The following is a 13,320-nucleotide window of genomic DNA, read 5'->3' as shown; positions in this document are numbered from 1 at the left end:
CAGACAGAGCCAAACACCCTGATCGCTTGGGGGGAAACACAAATGATTTTTGGAGGGAAATTTTTACTTGACGTGTAACGGCATCACCTCGCCTCTGGCGTTTTCTCTCCCAGGATCCCCTGCCCGCTCCGATCCAGTCTTGAATTGGAATGACATGATTGGTTGAAATGTGATCAATCAGAAAACCTGTTTTTTGACAGCTCAATCAATTCTAAGAGGATTCTCGTGGCTTCTTCTTTTGCTACAACAAATGATCCCGAGGCTCCATGCATATGAAAAGAAACGTCAGAGCCGTATTACCCTTCAGCTGGCCGTGAAGAGACAGGCAGGAGATTTAAATCCAGTGTCACACCTAAATCTCCGGGCATTAAATTGACTTAAATAGATGACTTGGAGGTTTTGTTATGTATTTGTGCTTGGTAACATCCCTCACTTTTCACACCATCATGTAAAGACTCGACTCTTGAACATTAAGAGAATGTGCCATAAGGAAACGTAGACTAAAGATCCTCCTTTAACACTCAACCTATGTTTTATTGCTCACTTATAAGTTATATTTATTAATAATTTCTGACATAAAGGATTTGACTGAGTTTCTGCCAACAGATGCGCTGAGTCAGACCTGTTTACATCAACACAGTTTAGTTTTTTTTTTTCTGAAGAGAGACTCACATCCCTGTAATATGAATGCTGAAAGCACTGCGGCATTAAATGAAAGGAGTCAACATCCATAGCAATAGCAATCAAAATTCTTACTGATATACTTTAGGGGAAAACAAACCTTTTGCCATCAGCAAGCTGAGCTCGTGTTTTAAATCCACTCCCATTTCTTTAATATTGATTGAGCTGAAAAGCAGCCATACTATCAGATTTAAACTCTTTTCTTCACGAGCCGCCTTTCAAATCAGACTCTTGTGTAGCAGGTGACGTTCAATCCTGTTTATCTGTGGACTGGGATTTTTATTGGCTGCTTTAGTTTTTTTTATCTTTAGGATTAAACTCATCTGACACTCTTTGTGCTACAGATGTAACGGATGCTTCAAATTGTGTGACATAATATCATGATAAGAATATGTGTGTATTTTTACGTAAAGTGTGGTTGTATTACACCTACATTGACTTATGTTTTAATACACACTGACACATAAAATATCAACGTGTTGACAGGACTAATACATGCATTATTTACATATTAACAGCTTTACAGAGGTTCTGATGTCTATGTATTATTATTTATAATTATTATAAATATTATTGCCATTTCTTAATCATACTAATGACAAGTTTTGTGACTTTTCTGACAACATAAATTAATAAAATATGTTCATTTAATTTATTTGCTGTAATCCAAATCTTTAAAATTTATATGATTGCAAGGAACAGATTCAGCGATCTTGATTCCAGATCTCATCAGTGACAGCAAACATCAAATCTCACATTTGTAATACATTTTATTTCAATTATTGCGGCTCAACAAGCACTACTTAAGTATTTTTACTTTCTACATAAAAGTACATTTTTAAGTATTCATATATTATCAGTGTTTTTCTTTGGAAAACATACATTCCAAAACATACTATCATAATTTTTACTCCACTACATTTCATAATTTCAAGTTTTTGGTTTATATTTAATATTTAAGTATATTAAACATAGTACATTTTTTTGCAATTTTACTTAAGTAAATAGTACTTTTGTAATTTTACTCAAGAAAAGTGAAAGTGCATAATTTTTATGTAATTAGGTATTAAATAAATTTTAAGAAAATAAATTTTTTGAACATTTGAAGTAAAGTAAATTTTTTCCCAAGACAAACACTGTGATAAAGCACAGATGCTTGGAAAATTTACTTGGAAAATTTACTCAAGTAGTGTCCACCTCTGGCTTTACGTCAGTGATATCAAAGCTCATTGGCTCTTTTGTGCTATGTCACAGATTTGTGACATTGCCATCTTTCAGTCGATGTACTTTCAATATTTGAAATGCGCACCTTGACAGAGAGAAGCTGGATTAATGTTCTGGTGGATTCATAACTTTAATATTTCTTTGTACTTCATTATAAACTTTTTATTTCTAACAGTACATGGTTTTATTAAAACTGTTTGGGGTGGGACTGCATTAGGGTCTAAATGCTATAATGTGTCTAATGTAACAAAAAATATCCTACACATTTTTTTCCATCCGTTGCATAATATAAAAATAATACATAAGAGAACATTAGAGGTTAGTAACCAGACATAGCAATGTGTTAACTACAGTACTGTACCTTTCTGAGCACCTTTATAACCACAAAGTCCTAGAAATCAGCAAGCACAGCCAAACATAATGCTGGTGGGTTTTGCATGGGCCAATGGAATCTCATATTTTCATTATATATTTTAAAACTTGTGTTATTTCGTTACACTTGTGTCCCACCAATACATCCACATGAAACCAACACAGACTGTAACCACGCAGATCAAAAAGTGAATAAATACAAATTCATGAATGAGTGAGAGCAGAAAATGAGGGGCAGGAAAGTTAGAAAGCCTGAGCGTAATGTATGGGCAGCGTTTCAGCTGGAGTCCAGCCAAATGTCCATTGATTTTCATGAAGCTGTGAGCAATCTTGTGTAGAAACATTAATTCATGAAACCACGAGCACATCCTTGAAGTTCATATAGCACAAAAAAGGTATGAGAGAGGCCATGCATTATTATCATTTCCCAACATGTCAAGATAAATCATCCAGAAAATAAGACATCAAAATCTTCAAATGACTATAATTCTGCCAGAGTAAGCCATAACATTTGCTACTGTACTGTATATATACACGGAATTGTTTTTGTTTGTTTGTTTTTAGTTACTGAATGAAACAAAACGCCCACAGAGACCGATTGTCAAGAAAAATTGGTTAATAAAAAACTTTTATATTAGATCCTGATTTTAACTAGTTTTCACAATAAGTTAAACATGAACTGCTATATGGGCTGTTTCTGCTTATGCGTCTAATCGGTTTGCCCTTGAATTAAGTTTTACTCAGCAAAATATTAAAAAAAGATAAACATTGGTATAAATCCACTGCCTTTAGGATACAAACTCAGATATTGAACTAGTACAGCGCGTGTGCACTAATATTAGCACATATACTGCCACAGGTAATCTACTCTTTTTTAAATAGAAACTAAACCTTATCATTATTGCATTATTTCACAGTGCAGTATTTTCTTTACTACAGAAGATGATTGAAACTCTTCAGGCTGTGGATAATGGAGGTCATGCATGCATTACAGTGAGAGGTATTACATGAGAATCAGTTCAACAGTCTGTCGCTGATGTTTTATAGCAGGTGGGAGGAGAGACCTGATCTTTGGGAGCTCATGATAATTTATGTCAAGCCCTTAAAGAGTAATGGAAAAGGATTTTAATTTACATGCATGTACATTCTGCTTTTCATGTCAGCTTTATGGCGGGAAGGCAATCAAGATATTTTTAATAGGATTTTCTCATCAGCTGCCAAATTTGTCGTTGACTTTGTAATGTGATGTTCTTTTTCAATTGCATGAGGGTTTGAAATGAGTTGCCCATACGTGATGTATTTCTAAACATCTTCCATATGCTAATCTTGTTGAAATAACAATGTATGCAAAACAAGCAATGATGTTTGAGTATTGAACCAAATTAGATTTTTTAAAAGCACTTTAAAGATAAAAAAAAGTTGGTTTGAGGTGAATTTTCATCTTTAAAGGATCCAAAGAATGCATGTTAATAATCTGTTAAATTGTTCTCTGATATCTACACAGAATGTTTGTGGTTTTATTAAGTGCAAAAATGATCCAGAGTCAGTTTTTCATGTCCATTTACAACCCTAGGATTTGCCTTTAGAATGAAATTGTCTATTATTATCTTATTTGAAAGGGTCATGAATAATAATGTTGAGCTCTGCTCTGATTGGCTGTTTCTCCTTCAGTAGCTCTGTGTGTGTGTAAACAGATCTTATGTTTGAGTCTGTATCAGATTTTGAGGAATAATCAATTGTTTGGAGATTGTTAACTCTTTCACTGCCAGCGTTTTTAAAAAAAGTTGCCAGCCAGCGCCAGCGTTTTTCATGATTTTCACCAAAGTTTAATGCCTTCCAGAAAATGTTCTTCTTTAAATAAATAAACATACCCTCTGCTTTCAAACAAAAAAAACCGTTTCATCCTACCTTTAGTGGTTCTTTTGCAATCAGCTTTTGAATATGGGTTGGTTTTTGCAAAAACACCATATTTTGAGCAAAAAGCAAAAATAATTCAATTTTTGTGACGGACTTTTTATAGAGATCCCATTCAGAGCGATCTTTAAAACAGACACGGACATGCAGCAGCTTGCCATAGGGCAATACTTCCGGTTTTAAAAAGTTGCGGAAGGGCGCCACCTGGTGGATAATAGCGGTATTGCGGAAAGACGGAAAATCTCGTCAATGGTGGGGAAAGAGTTAATGGACGTTTCTGAGTGGTAAGTTTGTGTTTTTTTTAGTATGGACCTGCAAAACGTACCTATAATGTCAATAGTAGAACTTCAGACTAAACGCCAGTCTGTACCGTCACAGTTGGTGTTATGTTGAGATTGGTCTGTTTTCCAGCAGTTTTTTGCATGCACAAGGTTTAGAAGGAGGAAAAGTGTTTAAGAATGATATGTCATTACACAACTCTTATTATTCATCTATGTCTACAGTAAATACAGTTTTTATTCTACTGCACCTTTAAGGTTATCAGTTCATAACAATCCTTAAGCAGAATATTTGAGGAGCCAAGCCTTGCAAGCACTGCAAATGAGTATGAATATTTGCTGATTAAATGTGCAAAATTCTGTCTATGATTAAAAATGAATTTGAGTCATGGCCTCAGTGTATATGTGCTGTGGTGCTTATATAGTTTAAGTCTGGCCTGCAACATTTCCTGACATCTCCCTGTCAGGTTTATTTCCTGTATTTATTTCCTGCCCTCGCCTTTCTCTAAATGAAACATCCCTCCATCTTTTCACTCATCTCTCCACAGATCATTCATTGTATTATAGGCTATACAATAAAACACACTGCAGTCACAGCATTGTTTATGTCAAATAAAATTCCCAGATCATGATCTGTGTACTGGTTTATTAAAGATACATGTGTGTGTTTGCTAAGTGTGACACTTGACTGAAGTGATTCTCGTGATCATAAAAAAATCGATCAGTGTGACGTAATGACTGCTGATGATGGAGGGATTTTTCCTCATCCTGGTGTCTGTACTCGAGGCTTTTTTTAACCATTATCTATTTGGTGGTGACCAGGGGCGTCAGTTTGTGTTGAAAAGTGGTGGGGACAAAAGTTTAGATGAAAAAACATTACAGCAGGACTGGAAAAATATTGAATAACGGCAGCATAAAGCATAGTTTAGGCTGGTCAACAACACAAAAATACTCAGTATAAAACCCTCAACAATGTTGACTGCACATGTAACAGTCCCTGCAACACCGGCACAACTGAACAGTGCCAAAGCACCATACTGTACTGTAGAAAACCGCAGCACGTTAAGTCAATGATTACAATGAAATTCATTATGTAAAAGAAAACACACCATAAACATACAACACAACATATGTGACCCCGGTACCACAAAACCAGTCGTACACTACAAAAAAATTATTTTCAAGAAAAAATGTTCTTTGTATTTTAGTCTTGTTTTCAGTAAAATATCTAAAAATTCTTACATTAAGATGCTTGTTCTTGATGAGCAAAATGACCTAAAAAAAATAAGTCTAGTTTTTAGACAAAAATACCAAATGTAAGTGATTTTGTGCATAAAAGAAGCAACAAAATCTGCCAATGGGGTAAGCAAAAAAATCTTGAACATTTTTCTTAAACACTAAATTCAAGAGAAATTCTAGAAAAAGATGCTTACCCCATTGGCAGATTTTTTTTGCTTGTTTTATGCACACAATCACTTAGATTTGATATTTTTTGGTCTAAAAACTTGATTCTTGCTCATCAAGAAAAAGCATCTTAATTTAAGAATTTTTAGATATTTTTACTGAAAACAAGACAAAAATACTAATTATTTTTTTCTTGAAAATCTGACTTTCTTACTTAGTATTTTTGTCTGGTTTTCAATAGAAATATCTAAAAATTCTTAAAGGGATAGTTCAGCCAAAAATGATATTAAACCCATGATTTACTCACCCCCAAGCTGTCCGAGTTGCATATGTCCATCGTTTTTCAGACAAACACATTTTCGGATATTTTATAAAATGTTTTAGATCTTTCAGTTGATTAAATGTAATGTTACGGGGTCCACCCATAGTCCACGACCTTCAAGTCCAAAAAAAGTGCGCCCATCCTTCACAAATTAAATCCAAACGGCTCCAGGATGATAAACAAAGGTCTTCTGAGGGTAATCCGTGCGGTGTTGTTGTAGAAATATCCATATTTAAAACTTTATTAACTAAAATAAATACCTTCCAGTAGCGCCGCCATCTTAGTCACGTCCGCATTCAGGATGAGAACTTACGCAGCCTACGGAGGCTACTCTGCTGCTGTCTGTGCCCCCGCCCTCCGAATTTGTCATACATCACTAAGAAAAGTGCGTACACTACGCCAATACTCTCTCCTGAATACAGAGAAGTCTAAGATGGCGGCGCTACCGGATGGTATTTATTTTCGTTAATAAAGTTTTAAATATGGATATTTCTACAACAACACCGCACGGATTACCCTCAGAAGACCTTTGTTTATCATCCTGGAGCCGTTTGGATTTAATTTGTGAAGGATGGACGCAAATTAACATTACATTTAATCAACTGAAAGATCTAAAACATTTTATAAAATATCCGAAAAGGTGTTTGTCTGAAAAACGATTTTTTAAGAAAAAAAGTCTAGTTTTTAGACAAAAAATATACAATTTAAGAGAGTTTGTGCTTAAAACAAGCAAGCATATCTTCACATGGTGTGAGAAAATGTTGCTTAAATTAGGTGTTTAAGAAAAAAGAAATGTTATTTTTTTAGATTTTTTTTCTCACGTTATTGGCAGATATTTTTGCTTGTTTTAATCACAAATCCACTTAAATTGTATATTTTTTTTGTCTAAAAACTAGACTTATTTTCTTAGGTCATTTTGCTCATCAAGAAAATCATCTTGATTTAAGAATTTTTAGATATTTCTACTGAAAACAAGACAAAAATACTAAGTAAGAAAGACATGTTTGCAGTGTAAGTTGCACAGGTATTGTTTGATTTTTCAGAACATTTTAACCAAATTCTTTCAAAAAGTAGTGGGGACAAAATCAGCCATTTCAAAAAGTGGTGGGGACATGTCCCCAGCGTCCCCAGTGTAAATGACACCTATGGTGGTGACTCTCATACGGATCCTGAGGAACAGACGTGTTGACATCCATTACATACGCACACGCAGAACCGACAGGCAGTCAAAGTCCAAGGTGACGTCAAAGTACCGCGAGAGCGATTCGAGAAATCGGACGAAGTCTTATTTAATCTCGCTCTCGCGGTACTTTGACGTCATCCGTCTGTCAGTTGTAGCGGCGCCGCAGGAAGTCGAACGAGCCTATTATCTCACACGCCACGGGGCCCGGGTATCGCGACGACATACATCTCGAGTTCTCGACAGTGTTTCAGCTGTTTAAGCACAAAGTTTTTAAAGTTAACATACATCCAAAGTTTTCTCAACATCTGAAGAGAAACAGGTACGTGTGTTTGTTTATGTCACGCTGTCGTCATATGTATTGTAGGTTTAGGTTTACATGTGCTCATTTACATGCCTTTCTGGATGGGTCTACCGTGTGATTTATATGTAACGTTAAGTGTACTGCAGTCGTTATAGTCACTATCATATTCCCATTAGGTTCTTTTAATCGCATCCCATTAAATTATTGTCCTGCATGATTAAGTAAACTTCACACCACGCAACACTGACATTAATCAGAACAAAGACATTTCTACAGGTTTTTTACATTATTAGAGTGAGTAAATGATGAAAGAATTTTCATTTTTGGGTGAACTATCCTAGAGTTTACAAGTATCATTTACTTATCTCATATATATAAAAATCAAATGTACACCATACCATAGGAAATGTATTTTATGTGATTGTAGTTGTTTAGCAGCATCCAGGTAAATTATTTTCACAGTGGTTATGATGTCATAGGTGAATGAACATACGAGTCACGTGACCGTGATAACATGGCAGATGTAGTATATCCAGTGCAGGCCTTTAGTGGTCTCCTTACTGATTTAATCCACCTCTTCATACCATCATCATGACACCACGGCTATAGAAACCAATAATATTTTTCAGTAATGCCTTGTAACAGGTCGTTGCATCACAGACGGGTATCTCAAACAGCGAGAATAAATGCCAAGAACCCATTTCCATTATAATGTTATTAAGTCAGATACCTGTCTGAGATTGCAGGTGTCTCGTGGAAAATGCCCTTTACTTACTGTTATAACTTTAGATTCCCGTCTGTGATTGCAGGTGTCTTGTGTCAAATACTGTTCATATGAATCCTGTTAAAACTATAGATACTTTTGACTTGTAGTGTATTGTTAACATTTAATAAAATGAACTTTGGCAGTACGTTTTTTTGACCATCCAATCCAGATTATTGTATGCCTGCTTGATGGCCCTGGAGTCGCCAGATTGAAATCTGATTGTTCAAAGCAACAGCTTCATTAGCATTCATTTAAAGTTACAGGTGCCAGTACTGTTGATTCTGAAGGCCTTAAACTCACAATGAAATTAATTTAAAAACTACATGTTTTGCAATGTTGTGGTGTTTTTAAAATGACTGTGAGCTTCATTATTTTTTTAAAATTAAAGTTCCCTCATAATCTTTAAATAATTGCATATCTCCTCTACAATCATTTTTCGAAGGATGATTTTAAGTCCCACCCCACTTCTTTTCTCACTCAGATATAAGTCATGAAGGGGAAAAAAAGACCATCACTACTTCTGTATCATTGTGACTTTAAGGCAGATTTCCTTGACCCTGGCAACACATGATGGCTGAAATATTATTGGATAAAAGCTTAAGCATAAAAATACACTACTGGAAGCAGTACAGTCATGAGAAAATGTATGAAATGAAGAGAATAGACTATTGGGAGTAATTTAATACACATTCATGATAGGGCTGGGACGAGTAATCGCGATTCAAACTAATAATACCTGTTTGATATGGATTCTGAATCTTAAAGGTGATGATATGCACATCTCTTTCATGTACTACAGCTCTTTGATCAGTAGGAAGTCCTTATTAATCTAAAATCATTGTTAGTTTGAGTTGTTTATAACATGCATTCACAAAAGCAACACTCGTCAAGCACTATCATTATAAATATTCTTTATTATCATAAAAATACCTGAAAAGGTTTGATGAACAGCGATATAAATATGCTTATTAGGGCTGTGACGGATCACACGGATCACGGTTTTTGAGGCACGGATCAGATCATTTTCCAGATCAGCAAAAAAAGGGCTGGGAAAATCCAATAACAATTACAGAAATTACAAACATTTATAAAAAGAACAAAGTTGCAAATTAAGTAAAGGTCTAAAATTACTGAGTGCACTTAACGCGCACACAGAGACGAGGGTGAATTACAAACAGCGCTTCAGCACAAACAGTCGCTCCACATAAAATGAAAGGTGTAATGGACTACAGTATGAGACACAGTAGTGCGACACATCAAGAGTTCAGATCTGTGAAGGGCATAGAGATGATCATGTTTGGAGTCGGACCAGACACATTTGACCGCATGTGCGTTTGTGCCCACCGAAAACTGCTCACTTTAGCCTCTTTTACGGTTAAATTGTTTAAAGTCACTTTAACATTTGCAAGCCTTTGAAACACATACAAATGATAAACTTTAGATATTTGAATATTAAAATATACGTAATAATCCGCAAATTGCATGCGAGCCAAACAATAACTGCAATCTGGTACACCACTAATGATTATTTTAAAATATATGCATTATATATCCCCACACACATTCTATAACCACTGCACCACCGCTGTGAATTGGTGCATTACCATCATGGTGGTAAAATATTGCCCCCCTCATAGCCCTCGTTTTACATTTATTGTCATTGATGCTTTCTTCTAGTTTTAGTTGTAATCTAATTAGAAACATTCATTTTATTCTCATTTCTCTTTGCCTAGAGGCTAACTGCAGTAAAATGTGGCACAGTTTATATTCCACTCTCCCGTCATGAACCTTTAATGACTCCCAACCAAATTCCTGGCCCATGGAATGCAGGGTTTCATTTGCATCAGTTTCTCAGTTTTCTTTCCTTACCTATTTTAGTTTTAGTGCTAAATGACTCGCTGTGATTATCGCCTGCCTTTACAGTTACATGATGTTGACAGCTGGGAGATTAACTGATGGGACAGACGTTGTTTCTACAAATGTGCCAGTCAAGATTTTGTTCACTTCACTTTCACTGTATGTGTCTGTCTGTGAGGATCATGTGATCTTTTTCAGTCTTTAATCTCAATGCTGTATTGAATACGGATTGATCTACAGTCAGTGTATTTGTGATTGATCTTTTGACTGCTTAAATTAAGTGTAGATCCACCGTAATTGAACGTACATAGAAAATCAAAGTAAAACCCTAACGGTTAGATAACTCAGGTTTCCCGTAAGGACCTATAACCACCGTGATTTTCATGATCCTTGCTCAACTCTCTGAATATATTAGCATTAATATATACAGAGCGTTATTAGGATTCAAAACCTTCAAGTTTATTAGCATTCCGTGAAGAGGCTGAAATATGAGCAGATCATTTTACCCTGCTGTTCACTGTGAAGCATGAAAGAGACGCACTGAATAATCCTACAGTTTTTTAATCGGGCCTGAAATTCCATATTCCCCAACACTTCATTTTGGGACTTTCCTTATAGGGCTGCAAAGGGGCAGAACATTTCTGGTAAGTAACTGTCCATTGGAACTTAACCTGGGGAATTTTGGGAAACTAAACAGGAATTTATGGGAATTATTTGGAAATTCATATAAACTATATAACATACAAACATGAATAAACATTTTGTTTGGTCAAAAGCAGACATGCATGCAAGCAAGGTAATACAAATTTGGAAGAATCCTGATACTTACACTCATCAAGCCGTGGATTTTTGAAGCAAATAGGTGTGCAGTTTGCATGTGGAAATTTTCAGGGTGAAATTGCATGAAATCTTGTTATTTTAAACACAATTAGGCTGCATGATTTTTTTTAAACTACATTTAAGTTCCCTGTTATAGGCAACTCTGCAATTTTTGCCCATATTATTCTCATGAATTCCCGTAAATTCCAATATATTCCCAATAATTCCCATATATTCCTGTTAATTCCCATGGAAAGTTTCCACTCTTGAAAATTCCCAACATTTTCTTAATCCCTGACCTACTGCAATATGTGATGAGTAACATACTCACCCATATGAGCTGGACATATTTTTCGTTGAGGAAATCTTCATCTTTATGGTGATGGTTATCAGATGCACTCATCTGATTTGTGGTCAGAGATTTAGCCTCTAGCGTGTGCCACTGTCTGCACGTGCGTCTGCTCGTGTGTGGAGATGTCCGCTGACGGCAAACAGGTTTCCGCGAGCACCTCTTGCCCCAGTCTGTAGGTACGCGGGCGACAGACACCTGGCATGTCAGCATGAAGCAATCGGAAACTGACAGCACCCGAACGTAAGGCTACAAATCCCATCCCTGCATGCAAATCATCCTGAGATCTCTGAGAGTCACTAAAGAGTCGAACGGTTTCCCTATCAACAGAGTTTAAAGCGTTCCTCTCTCCAGCACTGTTATGAATGTGTTTCAAATCTAGCATTTATTATTGTGCTATTGAGTCTCTTATGTTCTGTATGTGAGGATTTTAAAGATGTACGCTATCAAGGCCCAGGAGTTACAGCCTAATGAAATGTCTATAAAGATTAGGTGCATTAGCTGAGTAATATTCATCTCAAAGTTCTCATTTTGTTTAAGATGTGAAAACTATCCCACAGTGATGTGATGCTCGCGTGCATGCACGGCACAAAATCTTTACGCTGGATATATCTGCCTTGTTTTGGAGGCTTTCTAGCTGTGTGGTGCTAAATTATCCGCCTCTGACTTGTTACCCGTTTGGTTTATATTAAAAGGACTAAAGGTGTCCAATTTCGTTTTCAGGCGGCGTCTTTTATAAGTTGTGTGTATTTCAATTTTTAATGAGCCCAGAGCCCAGAAGGAAGAAATGAATTAACACAATGAGGAACAAGTGCCCTTCAGAGTTTGTGTGTATGTGTGTTTGTCTGTGTGTGCGTGTAATGGAGAAATAAAGAGAAAAGTCTCTGTGCCGAGGCAAGTGCACATTTTAGCAGGCAGTGAATGTGATGCAGTCTGATGCAGAATACTTAACATTGCTGTCAGTTTGTCAGAATGCTTATCAGTTTTGAAAGCCACATATTAAAAGTATAAAGATGTTTTCAGTAGTGTGACTCAGTAGCTGTTTTAAATACATAAAAGTTGCTTTTACAGTTTATGTTCTGATCTCTGCAGTTTGTTGCCATTGATAAACAACATATTGATCTCTAAATAATCGCAAAATATGAATTATTATCTCTCACAAATGTATGGATTCACTTCAGAAGACATTTATTATCATCCATTTAGATGACTTCGATTATGGATGTTTTTGCCCCCCATAAGAAAATAACGATGGCATGTTAATATAAAATATTCACTTGTGTTCAACTAAAGAAATGAAGTCATATAGATCTGGAATGACATGATAATACGTAAATAATGAGAATTTTCGTATTTTAGTGAAGTATTATTTAAATCCTTAAACTCTACTTTGTTATATGAGCTGTTTCAATTGATTTTGTTTGTATTTAGAAAAAAAAACAATGTTTAAATGCTGTTTAACATTGAGATTCATGTTGTTTTTCTTTGTATCCCGGAAACCCTTCTGATTTCAAAAGTTTATGTCATCTGATAATCAACTGGCGCTGTCCTGTGAGCGGGAGTTTACTTCGATATTTAGCACATCATTTTTTATCTATCACGACAAACTATATATCATTGAAATGGTCTAAGAAAGTAGTTTTCATATTTTAAAACCTTTTAGCAATAATGATAATGCAGTGACAGTAATTTATTAACTTGTGACAAGAGTATGCAGCAAACTGTTGACACCTCCTGGCCGTTGTTTGTAAACCACTAAAAGTGTAACTGCGTTTACACTAGGGCTGTCAAATTTTAATTCGAATTTCGAATATTCGTCGAATGTAAAAAAAATATGCATATTCGAACGT

This window comes from Paramisgurnus dabryanus, chromosome 16 (genome assembly GCF_030506205.2).
Source record: "Paramisgurnus dabryanus chromosome 16, PD_genome_1.1, whole genome shotgun sequence".
Lineage (NCBI taxonomy): Eukaryota > Metazoa > Chordata > Actinopteri > Cypriniformes > Cobitidae > Paramisgurnus > Paramisgurnus dabryanus.
Note: the sequence above shows the minus strand (reverse complement) of the source record.